Source organism: Cebus imitator, unplaced genomic scaffold (assembly GCF_001604975.1).
Source record: "Cebus imitator isolate Cc_AM_T3 unplaced genomic scaffold, Cebus_imitator-1.0 Scaffold42, whole genome shotgun sequence".
NCBI classification, from domain to species: Eukaryota; Metazoa; Chordata; class Mammalia; order Primates; family Cebidae; genus Cebus; species Cebus imitator.
In genome coordinates, this window is record NW_016107357.1 from 12,133,262 (window position 1) to 12,142,292 (window position 9,031).

Consider the following 9,031-nt stretch of genomic DNA (forward strand, 5'->3'; position numbering starts at 1 on the left):
TTATATATATATATATTTATATATATATATATATGTAATTAAAAGTAAAACCCTAGCGATTATTTCTGGCTTTACATGGTATAGCCAGTTCAGTGTTTCCTCCTGTTCCTCTCAGAAGCCAAACAAAAATAACAAGGAGAACAAGAAACAGACATGCCAACACCATCCTTGACAAAACTAGGGAATAGTAGAAACCCCAAATCACAGGACAGCAGGAAAGGCAGTCTAACAATGAAGGTCAAGTTGAAGTGCAAGCAGATGCAGAAGATGCAGATTTTTAAGAGGAAACCTGCAAAGGCCAAACAAAATGAAACAGTGGATGCAAACCGGTGGTAAGAAAACAAAAACAAAACCTCCTGTGGACTCAGTTTGATTCCAAAGTAAAGCAGAGGAAGTAGAGGCTGAATAAGCCATCATACAACAACCCGAGTCTCTAAGGAACATTTTGTCAATGTGGCAGGATGGGGGAGAAAGACTCAGTAACTGAGATAGTTACTGATCCTCAGTAACTATCTCAGTTGTTGAAGGAAAAGTAATTATTAAAGAAATCATTCACAATCTTGTAGGATGAGATACAGAATCTTGTAGGATGAGATACGCAATCTTGTAGGATGAGAAAAATTTCCCTGGCTGTACCGGATGAGAGAGTTTCCTCCTGCAAGTGACGAGTCCAGGAAGGACTCACTTCATTCAAAGAGGAGTATTCAAAATGGAAACCATGGGATTTGTATTTTTTTTCTCTTTCACTATAAGAAAAAAAGTGGCAGGGGGAATTAATTGAAAGCAGCAGCAAACAGAACAAAACAAAAACCTCTGGGGACTTCTGCGAGTGAGGTCCCACTCTGAGGTCCCGGAAGATCTGCTGGTTTAGAACAGCGTGGCGCCTCCTCTCCCCTCTCTGTCTTGCTCCTGCTCTTGCCATGTGACTCCCTGCTCTCTCTTTGCCTTCCGCCATGACTTGAAGCTTCCTGAGGCCCTCACCAGAGGCAGCCATGCTTGTGTAACCTACAGACGTGTGAGCCCATTAAACCTCTTTCTTTACAAATTACCTGGTCTCAGGGATTTCTTTTTATTATTATTTTTATTGTCATTGAGTTTTTATTTCATAATCATAAACTGAACTCTACAATCCAGCTAGGCATGGAAGGGAACTGCTGAGAACACAAAGATTATAGAATACTGTGAGCAAATGCAGTGGAGGGTATCCTCCTTAGCCACAGAAGGAATGGTCTGGTGGTTAAGATAAAACACGAATCCAACTTATTCGAGTTGTTTGTTGAGAAACATTGTTTACTCTGCTCCCCTGGCTCCTTTGTGGAGGATACCTTGTAGTTTGTAATTAGTGGTAGGCAGGTTACAGCTGCCTACTTGGTAGATCCCTGAGCTATGTGTATATGTAAAACACCTGTGTATTAATAAGAGTATAATTAAACATCTGTGTATTAATAAGAATCACCTGTCAAAGAGCAAATAAATGCATGGATGAATCTCTCTGCTCAGGGCCCTCAGTCCTGGAGAGCTGCAAGCCCCGCAGGCTCTCAGGCCGTTGGTCCCCAGAGTAGATCTAGTCTGTTAGCTACATGGATCGCTGCCTCTCATTGCTGCGTAATACCTTCAGCCTGTCCTGGGTGGCAGTCTCCTGACTGAGCTGGTTCTCAGTAGTGGTTGGTGATCTCCTTGCTGGTCCTGCCATTCCTGGACCCAAAGCACTCCATGGCCGCCACAATATCCACGCCTTCTTTCACCTTGCCCAAGACCATGTGCTTGCCATCCAGCCACTCAGTCTTGGCAGTGTAGGAGAAAAACTGGCAACCATTTGTGTTGGGTCTGGCATTTGCCATGGACAAGACGCCAGGACCTATATGCTTTAGGATGATGTTCTCGTCATCAAATTTCTTCCCATAGATGGACTTGCCACCAATGTCCTTATGATGTGTGAAGTCACCACCCTGACACATAAGCCCTGGAATAATTCTGTGAAAGCAGGGATCCTTAAAACCATATCATTTCTCTTAAGCGCTAACAGCATGAAAGGTTTCTGCTGTCTTTGGAAACTTCTCTGCAAACAGCTCGAAGGAGACGCAGCCCAAGGGTTCGCTGTCGCAGTGATGCCAAAGAACATGGTGGGGTTGACCATGGCTGGTAGTATGGGGCTCCCGGCAGAAACAGCATCTGCAAAGCCAAGCATTTCTTTATAGTAGCACAAGAATGGTCTAACACAAGTGGGATGACATTTCTCAGCAAACGTCCAACAAAAAAATTTAAATAAAACTCTGTAAAAAAAAATTTTAAACCATCTGAAGGCATTGGAAAATGACCCAAACAGAAACTGCAGAGTAGTTTACTCTTGAGAGATGATTACAGGAGTAAGAATTGCAAGTGTATGCTATATTTCCCCTGCAAATTTTTTCCATTCCCAACCCCAAATCCTGCTGCAGAAAATCACAGCCTTTCTACTTAAAGGTGTCAGAAAACAGAGGTTAGGGCTGGCAAAACAGGAGGAGATTTAGGAGTGGAATCTAGAAATCAGGAGAGTTCCAGAAGGAGTGAGCACCTAAATATGAGCATAAATTCTGCCCAAACCTTTGGCTGACTGCTAAACTATGCATATGTAAGAGAGAGCCCAAGAGACTCAAAGAACTAGCAGGCAGATGTGAGAGAGGAAAGTGTTCTTGAATGCCTAAGACAGGTGAGATATGCAAATGTGCTGCTCTTTTAACTGTGCATTCCCAACCAATGCACAGCTCAGGGGGCGTAAAGCTGAAGCCATAATGGCCTGTGGTGCCAGAAAACAGAGCTGGGGCTGGAGAGCAGCTGGAAGCAAGGAAACCTCAGAGAGAACATCCCAATATTTCAATGTAAACTCCTCTCAGCCTTTTGACTGACTGTTTAACTGCACAGATGGAAAACAGGCTCAGAGACAAGGCTATAAATGCGGCAGCTGGAAGAGAAAGAAAACTGGGCAGAAATGTCAGCTGCTGCACTCTACAAGGGAGACAGGGTTTACAATTAGAATGCAGGCAAGCAAGTTAATGGCTTAACAGAAAAAAGTCCAACACTCTCCAGAAGAATATAACACTTTACAGAGTCACTACAACACATCACCTACAATACCAAGTTTCAAACAAAAAATTGCCAGACATGCAAAGAAACAAGAAGGAGTGGTCCATATTCAGGATAAAAGGAAGTTTATAGAAACTTACTGAAAATGATCTCAGATGTTAGGTTAGCTGGTAAAGATTTTAAAGCAGCTGTTATAATCATGCTTAGAGAATTTAAAAAGCATGATGCTGAGGAGCGAACAAATAGCAATCTCAATGGAAAATTATAAATAAGAACCAAATAAAAACTCCAGAGCTGACAAGTACAACTGAAACAAAAAAAAATGTTTACTAGATAGGCACAACAGCAGATGGAAGATGACAGAATAAAGAATCAGTAAACTTGGAAGAAGATAGATAGAAATTATCCAACCTGAAGAATAGAAAGAAAAACAAGTGAAGGAAAATAAGTGGACCCTCAGAGGCTTATAAAACAATATCAAGCAGTCCAACATAAGGTTTAATGGAAGGAGGAGAGAGAGAGAGAAAGAGAGAGAGAATAGTCTTCATATTTCATTCTTTATGAAAAAAGACATAAAACTCCCCATATCTGGTAAATATGAGTATATCTGGTAAAGCTCAAAAAACCCCACGTTGGAGATATTCAAAGAAAATCACACCCTGGGCCAGGCACCGTGGCTCACGCCTATAATCCCAGCACTTTGGGAGGCCGAGGAGGGCGAATCACAAGGTCAAGAGTTTGAGACCAGCCTGGCCAACACGGTAAAACCCCATCTCTACTAAAAATACAAAAATTAGCTGGGTGTGATGGTGGGCACTTGTAATCCCAGCTACTCAGGAGGCTGAGGCAGGAGAATAGCTTGAACCCAGGAGGCAGAGGCTGCAGTGAGCCGAGATCACACCACTGCACTCCAGCTCCGGCGACAATGCAAGACTCCATCTCAAAAAGAAAAAAAAAGGAAAAGAAAAGCAAATTACACCCTGGTTTAGAACATTCATTCACGCTACAGAATGCCAGTGATAAAAAGAAAATCTTGAAAGCTGAGAGAAAAATAAGATATTACATACGAGATAATTAACTTACAATTGCAGCTCTGACAAGTAAAGGGCTTGGAGGTCATTACTCCCATCCTTAGAACAAGAAGAACCTAAACAAACTGTCACTTCATGACCTTTCTCGGACACATCGGAGAACTAAGTTTGCAGGGCAAACTGCCACCCTCAAATCTGGAGAGACAGGCAAGCCCAGAGAGTCACAACGAAACCTGCTCACCTGGAGCAGAAAGCAATGAAGCCATCACCTCTTAGGAACATGTCCATGATGATTTCAACAAATGCTGCAGTGAACTAGCCTGAACGTGACAAACTCCCGGGTCCTGCGGTCTTGAGGTGGGGACCTACATTTTCATAGATTTCATCTCCAGAAACCCCACCAGGTTCTCACGGTGAGGATTCAAGAAAGATCCCCTCATGTCTCTGGCAGGAGTAGAAGAAGAGGTCAGGCATGGTGGCTCACGCCTGTAATCCCAGAACTTTGGGAGGCCAAGGCAGGTGGATCACCTGAGGTCCGGAGTTCAAGGAGCAGAAGAAGAACAAACATTGTGAGATTTACCCAGAACATTCTTCACGACAATGAAAAACACTCTGTAGCAAAGGTGGGTCTCTCCAGTTTGTAATGTCCATTTTTAACTAATCTAAATTCACCCTCAAACAGCACTAGACTGCTTTTGTGTATTACAGGTACTGTACAGTGGGATTACCTTACAATAGAGACAGCATTTCTTATTTGTATATAAATAAGTATCAGTTTCTAGATGGAGAAAATTATTTTTCAGGAAAGCAAAAATTTACAAAACTGACTTTAGGATAGAAAGGAAATCTACACAGATCAATCCCTATAGAAGAAATAGAGGAATATGTCCAAGATCTGCTTCCTCACTATCACTGACCTTTTATTCTAACCCCCAAAAGAATCAGGCTCAAAGTTTTCACAGGGGAATTGCACCAAACTTCTCAGGAATGGATGGCTACAATGCCTTTTCAAGTGTTCCAGTGTGTAGAAAAGGAAAAAAATCTTTTAAACTCTTTATAGCAAACTAGCAAATCAATCCTAACAACAGAAGCCCAAAAAAGAAAACTACAGATCAAATTTACTTATAAATATTGATGCCAATATCCTAAATAAAACATTAACAAACCAAATCCAGCAAAGGTTGAAAGGGTAATCTTTTCACCAAGTGGCGTTTATTTTGAGAATACAAGAATAGGTCAATAAAGAAACTCAGTATTAAAGCAATTCCCAAGAAAGAAAAATAGTATGATTATCTTCAAAGACAATCCATTTTCATAAGCATCCATTCTTGATAACTATTCTGAATAGATGAATGATTACAAGGCAATTCATTAGCGTGATTAAAAAGCGTCTTTACCTCACCCAGTGTACCACAATGTTTATGAAACCTCCCTCCCAAGAAAGTCCCATTAAAGTCAGGACAAGACAAAAATATCCATTACCATCATTATGATTTAAAGATGTAAGCAAGGCTGAGAGACTAGCAGGGGGAAAAAGAGGCATAAAAATGAGAATGGAGGGCCGGGCACGGTGGCTCACGCCTGTAATCCCAACACTTTGGGAGGCCGAGGCGGGTGGATCATGAGGTCAAGAGATCGAGACCATCCTGGTCAACATGGTGAAACCCCATCTCTACTAAAAAAAAGACAAAAAATTAGCTGGGCATGGTGGCGCGTGCCTGTAATCCCAGCTACTCAGGAGGCTGAAGCAGGAGAATTGCCTGAACCTGGGAGGCAGAGGTTGCAGTGAGCCGAGATCGTGCCATTGCACTCCAGCCTGGGTAACAAGAACGAAACTTCATCAAAAAAAAAAAAAAAAAAGAGAGAATGGAGAAGGTAAAATCATCATTACTTGCAAATAATCTTGTATACCTAGGAAACCTCAAAAAAAATCCCAAAATTAGTTTAATAACATAAACTAGTAAGGTCAATACGAAACTGCAAAAATAAATCACCAGGCCTGGTGGCACACCGCTATGCTCCCTCTTTCTAGGGAAGCTGGGGCAGGAGGATTCCTCAAGCCCAGGGGTACCAGGCCAGCCTGGGCAACATATCAAAACCCTGTCTACTTAAATTAAATAAATTTAACTTAAATTAAATAAACCAACAGTTTTCAAATGTACAAATACTATCCACTTAGAATAGACGATGGAAGGAAAGACCACATTTACAGCAGCAATGAAGGGTGAACTTACTAGAAATGAGCTTAATAGGAAATGTATGAGAAATAGAAAAAGGAAAAATGCCATGGCAGGCTCCTCAAAGAAGACTTGAACTTAGGGAAAGGTAAAATATGTTCTTGAAGAGGAAGTCAACCTTATAAAAATGTCAATTATTCTAAGTTAATTTACATATTTACTGTGATCTGAGTAAAAACACCAACATGAATTTTTTTTTTTTTTTTGGGACAGAGTTTCACTCATGTTACCCAGGCTGGAGTGCAATGGTGCCATCTCGACTCACTGCAACCTCCGCCTCCCGGGTTCAGGCAATTCTCCTGCCTCAGCCTCCTGAGTAGCTGGGATTACAGGCACGCACCACCATGCCCAGCTAATTTTTTGTATTTTTAGTAGAGACGGGGTTTCACCGTGTTGACCAGGATGGTCTCGATCTCTTGACCTCGTGATCCACCCGCCTTGGTCTCCCAAAGTGCTGGGATTACAGGCTTGAGCCCCGCGCCCGGCCCAATATGAATTTTTTTTTGAACTAGGTAAGGCCGAGTGTGGGCATATGGAAAAACAAACAGGCATGAAAAGCAGCTAAAGTATGAAAAAGAAAAATGAGGTTGGGAGAACCTGTCCAATAAATATCAAATATATTTAAAAACTATGGATTTAGGACAATGTGGCAATGGGACATGAGTAAACCCATCTTGATGTCCATGCAAGTATGTTTCTCCTTCGTTCTTCCCCACTTGAGAAAATAAAGCACCTCCATCCACTCAATTGTTCATTTCAGAAACATGCAGCATCTGTGACACACCCCTTTTCTTCACCCTTTATTATACATTTCATTACTAAATTGTGCAAATTCTACCTGCAAAATACCTCTAAATATTGCCCGTAACTTTCCAAATCACTTGCAACCAGCATAGTGTGGTCAGCCTCCCCGCTCACCTGGACCTCTGCAGGAGCCTCCCGTCTCCCCTCCCGCCCACTCCCCAGCCATTCTCCACACAGTCAGAGATGGTTTTAAAAGACAGATCTGATTGCATCGCTGTCCTTCTTCCAGCCCTTCCCTTGCACTTAAGACAAAATCTAAAAGAGCTGGGAGGGCCCTAACGCCTTTGACTTTCCTTCCGCCAAAGCCTCCTCACTGGCACGGTCCCCCTTGCTCCTGTGCTCTGGCCCCGCTCTTTTCCCTCCTTCAATTTGTTGAGCCCTTCCCCCTCCAGGCCTTCGCAATGGGATTCCTTCACTGGGAACGTTCTTCACATGGCTAACACTTGGTCATTGTTTTCTTTCTTTTTTTTTTTTTTTTTGAGATAGAGCCTCGCTCTGTCTCCCAGACTGGAGCATAGTGGCTCGATCTCAGCTCACTGCAACCTCTGCCTCCCAGGTTCAAGTGATTCTCTTGCCTCAGCCTCCAGAATAGCTGGAATTACAGGCACGCACCACCATGCTCAGCTATGTTTGTGTTTTTAGTAGAGACGGAGTTTCGCCATGTTGGCCAGGCTGGTCTTGAACTCCTGACCCCAAGAGATCTACCCGCCTCGGCCTCCCAAAGTGCTGAGATTACAGGTGTGAGCCACTGCACCAGGTCCATTGTTTTCTTTTTAGACAAACTTTTAGTTTTGAGGTGACTCTAGATTCACCTGCAGTCGTAAGAAGAAACATGGAGAGTTCTCGCGCACCGTTTTCCCAGCTCCTACCAGCGATAACACCGTGTATAGCTACAGTGCAGTGTGACAACCGCAAACTGGTATGTATGCCATTTATGACATTCAGGTTCCAACAACTTTACATGTACTGGGTGTGTGTGTGTGTGGATTTAGTTTTACATAATTTTATCATATGAATAGATTCATGTGACCACCATCATGGTCAAGCTACAAAGCAGGAATCCCGCACCAGCATCCCTTAGTTTACCCTGTTACAGCAACCAGCACCTCCCCACACCCTCCCCCAGCATTATAAAAACTGATCTTTTTTTTTTCTTTAATTGAGACGGAGTTTTGCTCTTGTTGTCCAGGTTGGAGTGCAGTGGTGCGATCTCGGCTCACTGCAACCTCCGCCTCCCAGGTTCAAGTGATTCTTCTGCCTCAGCCTCCCAAGTAGCTGGGATTACAGGCATGCATCACCACGCCTGGCTAATTTTGTATTTTTTTAGTAGAGATAGGGTTTCTTTATATTAGTCAGGCTGGTCTCGAACTCCCGACCTCAGATGATCTGCCTTCCTTGGCCTCCCAAAGTGCTGGGATTATAGATGTGAGCCACTGTACCCGACCTAAAAACTGATCTTAAACATTATTTACTTAAAAATTTTTTTCTTCATCATCTAGGCTACATTTTCCTCTTATCATAATGTCCCCAATTTCTTCTTTATGTCTTTTATCACAAGTTTGAGTTAGAAGTAACGGGTTTAATGCCCTTGAAATGTCTCCTGACTTAGGTTTCCTCATTGGTAAGCAGTTTTTCTATACTTGCTGCCTTCCACTCTGTTTCCAATCAAAGTGAGAGGGCAGGTACTACTTGAAAACGAGGAGGGGCTGGGGATGGTGGCTTGAACCTGTAATCCCAGAACTTTGGAAGGCCAAAGTGGGAGATCACTTGAGCCCAGAAGTTCAAGACCAGCCTGGCAAACAGAGGCAGACCTTGCCTCTACAAAAAAATTTTAAAAATAGCTAGTCGTGATGGTGTCTGTCTGTGGTCCCTGATACTTGGGAGGATGAGGTAGGA

General features: G+C 42.8%; 1 pseudogene; it reads right to left on the reverse strand.

The window, feature by feature from the left end:
- Positions 1-1,655: 1,655 nt before the first annotated feature.
- Positions 1,656-2,137, reverse strand: LOC108302616 (annotated as a pseudogene).
- Positions 2,138-9,031: the final 6,894 nt, after the last annotated feature.